General features: G+C 46.8%; 1 protein-coding gene across 4 annotated transcripts in view; it reads left to right on the top strand.

The window, feature by feature from the left end:
• The first annotated feature begins 3,063 nt into the window (after window positions 1–3,063).
• elmod1 (ELMO/CED-12 domain containing 1) overlaps window positions 3,064–14,853 on the top strand; it is a 52,635-nt gene continuing 40,845 nt past the window's right edge. For 3 of the 4 annotated variants that reach the window (XM_012957258.3, XM_012957252.3, XM_012957253.3), the window contains exon 1: window positions 3,064–3,192. The gene's annotated coding sequence lies outside the window, so the exon portion shown is untranslated. 4 annotated transcript variants of the gene reach the window in all.

Raw genomic sequence — 14,853 nt, 5'->3', positions numbered from 1 at the left:
TGCTTCCTTGTACCTGATGAAAGTTTCCGCTGTCCCAGCTAACTTGAATGCCCTAAAAGCACGTTTTTTATTACCAACCTCGACAATAACACTTTTATTCAGCCATAAAGGTTTTGCTTTGCGATGCCTCTCCTTGCTTACAAGGGGGATATACTGTTGTGTATACCTACAAAGCAATGTTTTAAAGATGTTCCATTTTCCTTCTGTGTCTAACCCCATGAAAAGCCTTTCCCAGTTGACACATTGCAGAGATGCCCTTATACTGGCAAAGTCTGCACGTCTAAAATTGAGCGTATTAGTTACTCCCTTTAGTCTATTAAGGTGGCCAAAATAGCACAAAATATCAGCACAACAGGATTTGTTTTAGCGGGATAAACCCTGCTGATTTTAATAGTAGCAAACCATGTAACGTTTCGGGGCACGCCCCTTCGTCAGACATGCGTCATGTCTGACGAAGGGGCGTGCCCCGAAACGTTACATGGTTTGCTACTATTAAAATCAGCAGGGTTTATCCCGCTAAAACAAATCCTGTTGTGCCGGTATTTTGTGCTATTTTGGATCGTGGTGGAGAGTGCCGACGTCTCTAAAAGTACTGTGCACCAGGTGGAACAGAGTGGAAAGGTCAGGGTGTGCAGGTGAGTGTGGATTGGCATATATATTAAGGTGGCCATACACAGGCAGATTTTAGCTGCCGATTTGGCTCCTACAGTCTTTTCGGCAGGACTCAGATTCGGCTGAATCCACGCTCCTGGCCTGAACTGAATCCAAATCCTTAAAATCACATGACTTTTTGTCATGCCTATGATTAAGTGCGCATGCGCACAAAACGCATCAGGCGTTCTGGTTTTAGGAGATGAATAAAGGTTACGTTTTTATGATACCCCATGGCTGGTGTGCATTTGAAGCTGAGTATGATTGAATTGGGTTCGCTCCCTTAGGCTATGGGTTCGGGGCTTTAAGCACCCGGACCATGCATGAGTTTTCCCTCTCTAACAATTTGTTGCGGGTTGGCTGTGGACGTTAAAGCGACGGGCCCGGGGTATGCACACCTTAGGCCAACACAAACTTTAGGTATTGTGTTTTGGGCTTTACTTATTCATTGATCCCCCCTTTCTTTCTAACATTGATAGTATTTATGCCAACTCAGGAAGATAATACATGATTCTTTTTGGTTCCAATTGGGATTCATTTTGACTTTTTGTCATGTAAACATGGAAGTTGTAAATTTTTTGGCTGAATCCGATTCAGTGCATCCCTATGCGCCATCAGGAGGGCAGGGGGACAGTTGTCCCGGGCCCGGGCGTTTAAAGGGGACCCGGCAGTGCTAGAGTTTTTTTTTTTACCTCGGGCCCCCTTCACTCAACTCCGGGCCCTGTTACTTCCATTGCCGGCGTCCGCTGTTATGTCCCGAGCTCCCCGCTACATGTGTGCTTTTATAAAGTTGCGCCTTGTGCGTACTGACGTCACACGCACGGGGCGCAACCCTATAAAAGCGCACATGTAGCGGGGAGCTCGGGACATAGTGGAAGATACAAATGAAGCAGGAGCTGACACAGGTGAGGAGCAGAAGGGTGCTGGCGGCAGTAGAGGACTGGAGGATACTTGGGGGGGGCTCTGGGGAAGGTGGAGGATGCTTGGGGGGCCTTGGGGGAAGGTGGAGGATGCTTGGGGGGACCCTTTGGGAAGGTGGAGGATGCTTGGGGGGACCCTTTGGGAAGGTGGAGGATGCTTGGGGGGACCCTTTGGGAAGGTGGAGGATGTTTGGGGGGACCCTGGGGGAAGGTGGAGGATGCTTGGGGGGACCCTTTGGGAAGGTGGAGGATGCTTGGGGGGCCTTGGGGGAAGGTGGAGGATGCTTGGGGGGACCCTTTGGGAAGGTGGAGGATGCTTGGGGGACCCTTTGGGAAGGTGGAGGATGCTTGGGGGGACCCTGGGGGAAGGTGGAGGATGTTTGGGGGGACCCTGGGGGAAGGTGGAGGATGCTTGGGGGGACCCTTTGGGAAGGTGGAGGATGCTTGGGGGGACCCTGGGGGAAGGTGGAGGATGCTTGGGGGGCCCTGGGGGAAGGTGGAGGATGCTTGGGGGGCCCTGGGGGAAGGTGGAGGATGCTTGGGGGCCCTGTGGGAAGGTGGAGGATGCTTGGGGGGCCCTGGGGGAAGGTGGAGGATGCTTGGGGGGACCCTGGGGGAAGGTGGAGGATGCTTGGGGGCCCTGGGGGAAGGTGGAGGATGCTTGGGGGGGCCCTGGGGGAAGGTGGAGGATGCTTGGGGGGGGGCTTGGAAGAAGCAGCAGGATGTTGGGTGGGGGGAGCTGAAGGATGCTTAGGGGGCCCTGGAAGAAGCAGGAGGATTCTGGGGGGGGAGCGTCAAGAAGCAGCGGAGAGCGGGCCATTGTATGGGGACACTGGGGGAGGACCACAATGTTTTAGGGGGCCCTGGGCTGGCACTAATGCAAAACGTAACCCTTGGCCACAAATGTTTTAGGGGGGCCCTTGCTACCAATGCTTGTGTATCCCTTGTATTGATGGGAGGGCCGATGGGAGGGCCAGTGGGAGGGTGGGGCCCAGAAAATTTTGTTGTGAGGGGCCCCGTGATTTCTGATGGCAGCCCTGTCCCTATGTGCCATTCAGCTGGCCATGGTATGAGGGTGCAATGCATTTAGGTAATGGCCTGACAATGGCACCTGTAGCCGCTGCTCACTGTGCTTTTCACCCTCACATTAATGGGTGCAATGGGTGCACTCACACTTATTTGTGGCTAACGCTGTGCCCTCTAATAGTAAATTCACACATACATATATATACATATATCCCCTTAGAAAGGAAACCAAATAAGATGTATTGCCTTTTATAGCCCACCCCCCCTTAAATCATATATAAGTGCTTTATATATTGAGGTGATATAGTTGGGCGCTTAGAAATGCTACACAGAGCACCAGCTCTGCATCCCAGCACCCAGCCCTTGCCCTGAGCACCTTATTTACACCCAGCAGGAGAAGGTGCTGAGTGGGCGGGGCTTGGCAAGCGCTGTTAGATCGGCCGCAGGTCGCGGGAGCGCGCTTATGTTGTTCTACCAAAGGCGCGTCCCCGTGTAGCTGAGCCGCTCGGATGCAGTGACAGCAGCGATAGATTCACCATGGGACCCAGGGAGTGAGAGCGGAGCCCGGGCAACAAGGGTATCGCACCTCCTGCAGGTGAGATGGGGGGGGGGTACAGCTGTGCATTCCCCTGTATGTCGGCACACTGTAGCACAAAATCCTTACTGTAGGTACCAGGGGCTCCACTATAGTGGCCCTGCCATTCCATCAAGCTGCGTTACACTGCCAATTACACTGCCACATCGAGCGTATGGTGCTCAGGGCACGATGGGAGTTGTAGTGCGGCGGCTGCCATACTGAGATCCCTAGCCTGGGTACAGCGACCTCTAATCATTTCCATCGCTAGTTTAATAGATAGGGCTATCAGCTTCTATTACACACGCTGCTGTCATAGTCTCTGATTAATGGATGTAGTTAAAGGTTGTTAGAGGATCATGGGAGCTTAGGAGCCTGATGGCTACAGGCTGTGTATATTAATGGAACTGTATATTGTAATGATTTGCTTATTGGGCTGCTGCTGTGCTTGTCTGGCGCAAGGCTGGATGGGTAAATATTCAGGTAGGTGCCCAGGCCAGTGTGGGAATTTCTGCTTTTGCTCCGGGGGTGCATAGTAATGCCAAGTGCTGTTTATAAGGATAATGGCCAGTGCCAGATCTTGTTGGGCACTATCCCCTGCCTGGCCAGTATGTGTATTATACAGGACTCAGTACAGACTGGCAACATTCATATTCAGGTGTCACTAAACCCATAATAACATTATTGGCTGAGTGAATATGAATGTCTCAGAATGGCAGTGGTATATTGGCAGACATGGCAACAAGTAGCACTAGCATTGCCCTCTGGCTGTTTGTTTGTATAGAGTACATACCACTCTGTTGTGCTTAAAACCCTTCGGCCTGTATTCACTGGCTGGGAATCGTTCACTCTTTTATCATACGGAAACAAGACAAGGTAAAATGAAGTGCCATGAGTGCTGGGATGCCATGACACCCTTTGGATGCCCCTGAATACCAATGCCCCATTCGTTGTATCTTATTTAGAACATATGACACTAAGAACCCCGGGCTTTACATGGATTCTACCTGTCGCCATTTTAATGGGAAGCGGTTGGCACTCTAATGGCACATGATCCCTTTATTCACTTTAGCCCTTCTTTATTTCAGCAAATGTGATGGTTAGTAGGACATGTTCTCATGCCCCAGTGATTAAAATCAATGACTAGCCCACAACGGACCTGTGCTCCAATTCTGTTAAAATGCACTGACCCTGGATATTTTATTGCCATGGCTAAACTTGCCCAGGTATCCCTTGTCCTTATATAAGCTCGGTGCAGTACAGTGAAATCCAATAAAGTACAGTAATATGGATGCACCTATCCAAGGAGATGCAAGGGACAACTGGACAAGTCTCTACGAACCGGCCAGGCAGAATTGCCCTTGAGTCTCCTTTACCAGCCCAGTAAATTCCAGCCTTTTGCCATGATCTCACTAGTTAGACTGACTGACAGCGGTAGGGTTCCCCTCAGTCCCCATTTCCCGGGGACAGGCACTGTTTCAGGACCTTGGTCCCCATAAAAAGTTGTCCTCATATTGGCTCAAAAATGTCCTTGTTGTATTGGCTGATGCACCCCATTATTGTGCTGTAGGGAAGCTGCATTTTCGTTTACAGTAGTGGCAGTGTGACATTTTATTAAATGGAACTTTATTGCCGTGACCTGGAGTATGTGTGGTCAAAGTGGCGTAATCAAAAATAGTCTTGACCTAAGTAGAATTAATCACCACAGGCTTCATTTACAGGAATGGTGTAGGTGTCCCCAGACAAATCGGCTATTCACTGAAGTTCCTCGAGCTGGTGTGTTATATAAAGAGGAGCCCTTCGTTGGGAGGTTACTGCTTAGAGTCATAGGGGGACGCCCAACAAATTGTCACCCACAGTGATTCATTCTCCTTAAAAATCATGTGACTGGTAGCAGTTATGCAACCAAGGTGCTTGCTGTGCTATTATGAACCTGCTGAGCAGCCAAACAGCACTGGTTCTGTGTTCGGATTGGAGGTGATTTATGGGATTTTAGTTCAGTGACAACTAAGTAAGCACAAAATATATTCTGTGACACAGGCAGCCTCTAGGCCATGTGACCAGCGAGGTAGGAGGACATGAGCTGATATATCACAAAGCAATTCCCATGAGATTGGGAAGGCTGTCAGACACTGGAAGTCAGCTGCAAATAAGTTATTTTATTTTAGTTTTATTGTTTATTTTTTCTTCTGTACAAAATATGTCACGTTTTCATAAAATGTCACATTTGTGGTCTTATGCGGAGTTATTGGTGTTCCATTGCTAAGCTTCCTTATCTTAGCTTCTCTGCTAATTAGGTCTGTAATATGGGCACCCAGTACTGCCGTGATGCAGGTAGGATCTTTCAATGCTGTGTCATGCCGGGCTGGAACTAGGGGTAAGTAGAAGAGGCAGCTGCCTAGGGGGCAACCATTAGGGGGCACCAGGCAAGAGCCCATCCTGCCTACCCCTAGTCCTCCTTCTTTTCCATTGCCCCCCCCCCCCGCTTGTCATTAGCCCCCTGGTGCCCCCCCCCCCCCCCCGGTATCATGTATATACAGGCCACTAAAATCTCAGCCATAAAGCTTGGCAGAACAGCTGCTTTGTGAATGAAAAGAAGGAGGTGCGGGATTATAGCTGTCTTGTGATGTTGCTCTGCTTACAGCTGACTATGCCTGGCACCTCTTCTCTGCTCACTAACTTCATTTTGTGACCAGTGCAACATCACTTTCCTCTCTTCACAAACTGAATTTTCTGCTGACCGTGGCTGGCCAACTGGAAGTGCTGTTGTTTCAGATGCAGATTTATTTTGTTTATCTTGTACAAGCTGCTGAACTGCAGCTCTTTCACTGACTTCCTTGTCTAGCATGAAGCTCCGCCCTTTTGCTTTCTGAGCCCTCCTCTGTTTCCAACTATGACAACCTCAAAGAGGTGCCTACTCACCATGCTCACTGCCACTGCGCCAATTAGTCAAATCAGCATGCTCAGTAGGCACCGCTTTGAGGTCATTATAGTTGGAGAGAGAAGGAGTGCTCAGAAAGCAAAAGGGGGTAAAGCATTATACTAGACAAGGAAGTCAGTAAAAGAGCTGTAGTTGAACTGGCTGTAATAGAGAAATGAAATAAATATGGATGGAGGGAGAAAGGTATGTTATTCTGGGGCTGTGCAGAGTAATTTTAGAGATTTTTTTTTTTTTTTTGAAAAAAGGTTTACTTTTGCTTATAGAGATCTCTGAGCAATTTGACATTAATTTGTTTCGAGGGCTTATATACCCATTGTAAAAATCTACTAAACTTCAGAGAATGCTTAACGCATCTGTTAAACCATTAGGTATTATTACATTTTCTCACAGTTGTTTAAATGTTTAACAATTTCTGGGTGAGTTGCTCAGCCTAACCCTTATTCCTGGCTGCAGCCAAACACAGTGATGCTGTCAGTCACTGACAGATGTCTCCTCTTCTAATTGGATGATTTCCAGGCACGAAGCAGAAACTTGCAATGTGCTACTGACACAATGGTTGGGAGGTCTAAAGTGTGAAAAAAATATTTTGGGCTGAGACAAAATAATAGAAAATCATTTACTAATCAGTTTTTACAGTTTTTGTTTATTTATGCTAGTGTCCATCTTAATAAATATCTGTGTGGCAACCTTCTTTTCTGTGGTACACCCAGCCTGCGCTGCTACTGATCACACTCAGCGTGAGGTAGGATTCCAGGTAAATCAGCCAGGAATGAGCAGAAAGCTGGTAAGCACAGATGTTTATGGGATGTTAAATGAAATGGTGCGGGAAAGGAATGGCATGTATTCACTGATGCAGGAGCATTTGCAATAATACGTTCCACTGGTAATGGCTGATACTGCTCGCTCTTAAAGAGACAGGGAAATATACGGGTGTAGTGAGATTTTTCGACATACCTGCTTAATGCATAAAAGCTCACCCATGTTCGACACGTTCCTATGGGGTTTTTAGAAGCATATTTATCAATGAGTGAATGAGTTCACTATTTGATAAATACATTTCTAAAAATCTCATAGGAATGAATAGAATGTGGGTGAGTTTTTATGTATAAAACATAAAAATATTAAATATTGAACATTTTGACAAATCTGTCCCTTAGGGGCACATTTATCAAAGTACGATTGTTTCAGAATACGAAAAATTCATATTTTATTCTAATATATATATCAATTTTATTCTATTCTAAGTTTTCGTACTGTGCGTATTTTCTGTGGTTTTTTTTGTTAATTTGCGCAACTTTTTCATACTTTGCGTCAAATTTTATGCAACAAATTCATATTTTTCACAACGAGTATGAAAGTTTGGGATTCATTCAAGCATTGGTATCATGACTTTCCTTGGGCCAGGCTGGAGCTGCAGAGTGCCATTGAGCCCTATGGGAGACTTTCCTTGGGCCGGGTTGGAGCTGCAGAGTGCCATTGAGCCCTATGGGAGACTTTCCTTGGGCCGAGTTGGAGCTGCAGAGTGCCATTGAGCCCTATGGGAGACTTTCCTTGGGCCGGGTTGGAGCTGCAGAGTGCCATTGAGCCCTATGGGAGACATTCCTTGGGCCAGGTTGGAGCTGCAGAGTGCCATTGAGCCCTATGGGAGACTTTCCTTGGGCCGGGTTGGAGCTGCAGAGTGCCATTGAGCCCTATGGGAGACTTTCCTTGGGCCGGGTTGGAGCTGCAGAGTGCACTGAGCCCTATGGGAGACATTCCTTGGGCCAGGTTGGAGCTGCAGAGTGCCATTGAGCCCTATGGGAGACTTTCCTTGGGCCGGGTTGGAGCTGCAGAGTGCCATTGAGCCCTATGGGAGACTTTCCTTGGGCCAGGTTGGAGCTGCAGATTGCCATTGAGCCCTATGGGAGACTTTCCTTGGGCCGGTTGAGCTGCAGAGGCATGAGCCTATGGGAGACTTTCCTTGGGCCGTGTTGGAACTGCAGAGTGCCATTGAGCCCTATGGGAGACTTTCCTTGGGCCGGGTTGGAGCTGCAAGAGTGCCATTGAGTCCTATGGGAGACTTTCCTTGGGCTGGGGTTGGAGCTGCAGAGTGCCATTGGCCTATGGGAGACTTTCCTTGGGCCGGGTTGGAGCTGCAGAGTGCCATTGAGCCCTATGGGAGACTTTCCTTGGGCCGGGTTGGAGCTGCAGAGTGCCATTGAGCCCTATGGGAGACTTTCCTTGGGCCGGGTTGGAGCTGCAGAGTGCCATTGAGCCCTATGGGAGACTTTCCTTGGGCCAGGTTGGAGCTGCAGAGTGCCATTGAGCCCTATGGGAGACTTTCCTTGGGCCGGGTTGGAGCTGCAGAGTGCCATTGAGCCCTATGGGAGACTTTCCTTGGGCAGGGTTGGAGCTGCAGAGTGCCATTGAGCCCTATGGGAGACTTTCCTTGGGCCAGGTTGGAGCTGCAGAGTGCCATTGAGCCCTATGGGAGACTTTCCTTGGCCCGGGTTGGAGCTGTAGAGTGCCATTGAGCCCTATGGGAGACTTTCCTTGGGCCGGGTTGGAGCTGCAGAGTGCCATTGAGCCCTATGGGAGACTTTCCTTGGGCCGGGTTGGAGCTGCAGAGTGCCATTGAGCCCTATGGGAGACTTTCCTTGGGCCGGGTTGGAGCTGCAGAGTGCCATTGAGCCCTATGGGAGGCTTTCCTTGGGCCGGGTTGGAGCTGCAGAGTGCCATTGAGCCCTATGGGAGACTTTCCTTGGGCCGGGTTGGAGCTGTAGCGTGCCATTGAGCCCCATGGGAGACTTTCCTTGGGCCGGGTTGGAGCTGCAGAGTGCCATTGAGCCCTATGGGAGACTTTCCTTGGGCCGGGTTGGAGCTGCAGAGTGCCATTGAGTCCTATGGGAGGCTTCCAAAAACATGCACAGAAGGATCAAAGTCACAAAGGTTTTCCTGCCGTTTACGATCATTCGGATACTAAAATTTTGTGACTTTTGGATCGCCAATACCATATTATCGTGACTATTACGATTTTTTCATAAGCATTTTTGTGACATGTCTGATCATCAGAAATTATCATATCTAATCCGAATTTTACCTGTTTCGGTATTCAAACTCGTACTTTGATGAATTAAGTGTAAGAGATAGAATTGTTTAACTTATGGACCCTCCTTTGTTGTTGAAGTATTGTATCCAGAACCTGTTGGGGTCATTTATAAACACTGGGCAAATTTGCACCCATGGCAACCAATCAAAAGGCTGCTGTGTTATATCTGCAACTGGCTGGAAAAAAAGAGCATTTGCTTAGGGCAAGGGTGCTTGTCTTCTGCAATAAGTATATAAACCAGAATCTGGGATTTAGCTGTCAGAGGGGTGTATTTTATATTAAAATCTGCCATCTTATTGTATCTAGAAGAATTAAGTCTAAAACAACTGGACTTTTCTGAGTTTTTCTTGAAAATGTTTCACCACTCATCCAAGTGGCTTCTTCAGTTCAAATGACTGGTAGGGAATTCCCCGGCATTTAAACTCTTGATGGTAGTACAGTCACAGGCATCCAATCACAATGGTTCCACTGAACTTGTTCAGTTAGGTGTTAGCTGAAACTGACAGGTGTAAGAAGGTATGATCCAATCACAATGGTACCAAGATTCTCATTAGTGAAGGTGTTAATCCTTCAAAGTACATGACTGGAAGTTTGAACTGTTGTCAAACCGCTGGGGTAAGGATGTCAACGCGCCATTGTATGTTGGTTACAAGCGGTGACTCAGGCCCCCTCCTCTGTTCAGGGATGGTTTTGCCAGGCTGGCAAAACCATCCCTGAACAGAGGAGGGGGCCTGAGACTAAAGTTGTTTTAGACTTAATTCTTCTAGATACTGTATATCATGACCTTCATAGACATACTGCCATCTTATTGTAGAATTTTCTCTCCTGAGGTACCCCATGTAGAGGTGACTTGTGAGGTTCTTTTTGGAAGTTCCAGAGTTAAAAAGATCTGTTGAAGCCTCCAAGTTGTTTTTATTCTCCGTGCCAGGCCCAGACTGGGATTCAAAATAGGCCCTGGCATTTCAAGTACACAGAGGCGCACATAGCCCCCCAACAGCCTGTCAAGGAGTAACTGTCTATGGCACCTTACAGCAGCCCCTCTGGCATTTCCCAGAACCCACAGATTGCCAGTCCGGACCTGCCCCCTGCCTGTTGTATAATCTACAGAATTATGGGGCAACTGGGGTCTGATTGGAGTGACTGGTACAGTTCACACTTTTTTTTGCCAGTAAAACTGCCAGGTTAAGTCTGCTCTGGGTAATGCCTCAGCACAAGACAGACTAGGGAAATAGATCTTTCCTACCATATTTGTCAACTGCAATAAAAGGCAAATCATAGCGGCTGCTGCTTTATCAGTCTGCTAATAGAACTTAGATGCAGAGCTCATTTAGCGGTGAATCACTTCCCCGGGAGCTGCCAAGCGCGGCATTGCAGCAGAGCTGTGTGTGCCCGGGTCACTGGGTACAAAGCTTTAATGGAACAGCATTCCTAAAAGTACTTGGTGCCACCTTATGGCAGCCACTCTGCTGCATACCATATCCAGTGAAACAGAGGTATATGTGGGGGGCATACTGTAGTGCTGGGTACTGACTTCCCTTCAGGAAATCAGATCATAACCTCTTATAACTATGGTTGGCTGTTTAGTTGCTCTGGGTGGGTATCCTCATTCTAGTAACATTTATTGGGCACATGCAGAAAAGTTATTGGTACAGTGTTTTATTCTTCTGCCCTCCCCCTACCCCCCTTCTATGGTACTGGCTATACATATATGTCAGAAGTTGGGGGTCTGGGTTTGGTGGACTATGTTTTTCACCAGGGGGCCGTACATTTGGCATATCAAGGGTATGAGTGCAGTCATGTGGGTGCTTTGTGTATTGTGCTATATTGTATTAAAATATACTAGCTTAAAGCAATACTGTCATCGGAAAACACGTTTTTTTCAAAACCCATCAGTTAATAGAGCTTCTCCAGCAGAATCCTGCATTGTAATCTGTTTTTCAAAAGCACAAACAGATTGTTTTATATTTAATTTTGAAATTTCACATGGGGCTAGCCATATTCTTCATTTCCCGGGTGTCACAGCCATGTGACCTGTGCTCTGATAAACTTCAGTCACACTTTACTGCTGCGCTGCAAGTTGGAGTGATATCCCCCCCTCCCAGCAGCTGATCAGCAGAAGAAAGGGAAGGGAGCATGATAGCAGCTCCCAGTAGGTATCAGCATAGCACTCAATAATAAGAAATCCAAGTCCGGCTTGGGACTCCTCCAGTTACATGGGAGTAGGAGAAACAATAGGTTACCTGAAAGCAGTTCTAATGTGTAGCGCTGGCTCCTTCTGAAAGCTCAGACTCAGGCACAATGCACTGAGATGGCACCTACACACCAATATTACAGCTTAAAAAATACATTTGTTGGCTCAAGAATAAAAGTTTAAATGGTAGAGTGAATTATTTGCTATGTAAACAGTGTAATTTAGAATAAAAAGTGACCCATAAAAATCATAACAGAATCCCTTTAATCATAGGGGATCTCTTATGTGCCGATTGTGTGTTAATATTTTAAATATATTGATTTGTAATTAAACATTTATTTAACATTTAATTCAAAGTATTTCATAAAAAAAAACTTTGGTGTGTTCTTATTTTATGTATGCTTCTTACCTATGGATTCCATAGCAGGTTCTGTATTTTACAATATGCGCAGTATTCCTATACATGGGTGCACAACATTAGGTAAATACTAGGTGTTTCCATTGGAGGAGGTGCAGATACATGTAAATTTTGGCTCCAAAATACACGGGGGAGCAAACCCTTGGTGTTCCATGTATCATAAGGAGGCATTTACTTATGTTCGTATTTTTTTTTTCATGATTTGTGTTTTTTTGAGCTTAAACTCATTTAAAACTGAACTGCATGCCCTGGCGCTCCCACCTGATAGCAGAGGGGGGTACATGGCGCTGGAGGGAAGGGGATAGTAGGAGCTTGTGACTGGGGTGGGGGGCTCCCAGGCAGTAGCTAGGGTTGCCAACTTTCTTACCAAAAATTACCGTCCAGGGAATAGGGAAGGGTGTGGGTCAGTAAGGGGCAGGGTTATCATGGAAAAATAAGGCAGGGTTGTGATACAAAAGGGGCAGGGAGATAACATGGAAGGGGCGGTGTGGGACGGACTGGGCTAAATTTGGTGGGTTTGTGAGGAGATCGGTATTGGAAGGAGAGGGACAGAAATTGGGGTTGGGATGGAGGCAGAACAGGCAATGACAAATTGACTGTCAAATACATTGCCAGTAGATTTGTGGCCACAGCTCTGGCCCTGGCTGGTATTTTACTGGCAAAACCCACCCCCAGTGGGTGCCTGACACCCAAGTCCAACACTGCCGAAGGGGGTCAGTCACTATTATTGAGCCCTGGCTTATACATCCTGCCTGACTTTAGGGCTATTCAGGAACCTATATATAATAAATATGTATAAAATACACACACAATGACCACAAATCCATTTATGATGCTACATAATCTTGAACTTAAAAGCGACACTTGTTTGTTTTTGCATTATACTTCTCAGCCATCATTCAGTGATTCCTTTATTTTGGCCGTTACGTGTGCATGAAGAATATATTGTGATTCTGTGAGCAGCTGGTTGCACCCTGAGCTCCCTTCTCTTCCTTTCATTTCCCTTACATGTGGCCTGAGCTTACGTCGCTAAGCGACAGGGAATCAATTAAACATATACCGCCAACGGAGCAAATTATAGGGGGGGAGGCAAACACGGGGAGACCGTGTAGTTGCATGTGTGTATGCCAGTGTTGAACATAGGTACATGGAACAGAGAGGGGTCTGCATGGAAGGGAGGGAATGATCATTATTGCTGGGGGTGCCTCGTGAATGCAGAGAAGTAGGCGATGCAGGCTACCATTCCTTTGAGGAGAATTATGCACTGTCTTTCCATGCTTAATTCTGATGCATTTCTCTACGTATTCTGGTTTGGGGCTGCTGCACATACCAAGCATTGATAATTACCTTCAGAGAGACAAAGAAGGGCTCCATGGGAACAGGACATACTCCATCAAACTGTCAGCCTGCTCCTGCCAGTCCCAAGTCTCCCTGCAATGGCCCCAAACCCCCCACTCTGATAGATACAAATAGAAGGGAATAGCATTCCTCTGAAGGTGTATATTAAATTTCCATTTAAATGCTATTTTTTTAAACCCTAAATATTAAACAGTAGATAGATAGTAAATTATGATGAATATCACAATATGTTATCAAAATTATGTGAGCTAGCTCTGTAAGCCTAAGTCTGTAGTCTGACAACTAAGCTCTGATATTTGTTCCTGAACAATTATCTTAATTCCTTGGCCATATATATATATAGATATATTTAGTGCTGTACTTTCTGTTTAGGCACTGAAGGGCCTGTGCCCAGGGTGGCTGCTTTAGGAGTGTGGCCATCCAGGGCCTATATAGTGAAAAAACACTTTATGAAAATACCCCTAGCCTGCCACTGAACATTTTGGCTAAATCTGGTGGTAGAGCTAAGGGGCTTTCTTTAGGATCAGTGCTTGTGCAGACTGTACTGTGGGACCACCAATTCAGTGAAGTAACTAGAGGTCGGGGGCTACTTGCAGACAAACAAGGTGGGCCCTCTCCCCCTCAAAGGACTAATAAAGTACACTCTGGCTAGAAGAGTTATACCTCCCAAAATGTAAAATAAATAAGCAAGGGTCAAATAATGGTTTACCACATGTAGCATGGTGAAAGATTTTAGGTCACACCCACTTTGTGGCCACAAACACCACAGCTATTTTACAAAAACACCCCCATTCGCGTGTTTGGAATGGCAGCACGAAGTGCACTAAAAAACAAAGTGGCCCCGCCATTTCATGACATATGGTGGCCCTAAGCATTCCACAACATACTGCGGCACACCATTAACCCCAGACTTGCCAGCAAGTTCACTGCAGAAGTGGTCAAGGAACACTCCATTAACCCTAGACTTGCTAATAAGTTCACTGCAGAAATGGTCAGTCAGCGCTTCATTAACCCCAGTCCTGCAATTACAATAATTAATTAAATGGATAGATTGAGCATTACCTCACCCACGTAGAATACCACAAACACTGCTTGTTTTTCTCTGCCTCTCTGAAACAGTAAAAAAAATCAAAGATGGTTGTGCATTACACAGTGGAACACACAACCATCTTTACTTTATTACAGTTGATGCAAGAGCTGCAAGAAGTTCCCCACAGGCTTCAGTGGCAGCAGGGTCCCTCTTTACCTGGGCCCCCTGCATTGCGGGGTCTTCAGGGGCTTTATTTACACCTCTGCACCAATTGATGATGGGAAAGATGCTGGCTGAGGTCAGATGCCTAGGGCAGCACTGGACCTAAATACAGCCCAATATATATGCTTCTAGCCCAGCAGACCAGAAAAAAGAGTGTGCCTCTGCAGAGGCCATTATGTACACAATGGGGCACAATGTTATTATGGAGACTTGTTAAAAAAAGTTATTCTATCTGGGCTTTCCCTTAGATTTTTGCTATGATGAACAGGTGAACTTGCCTGGCCCATCATGTGCAAATCCCAGCGAAAGAGATTTCCCTTCTTAACATTCATATGGTGCCACCATTATTCAACCAGTAGGAAACGGTTGATGATTACATACAGTGGCGTAACTTGGTCGTGCCGGGCCCCCCTGCAGAAAAATCTTTTGAGAG

The sequence above is a fragment of the Xenopus tropicalis genome, chromosome 2 (assembly GCF_000004195.4).
Source record: "Xenopus tropicalis strain Nigerian chromosome 2, UCB_Xtro_10.0, whole genome shotgun sequence".
Classification (NCBI taxonomy): domain Eukaryota; kingdom Metazoa; phylum Chordata; class Amphibia; order Anura; family Pipidae; genus Xenopus; species Xenopus tropicalis.
This window is presented reverse-complemented; position numbering and strand designations above follow the sequence as displayed.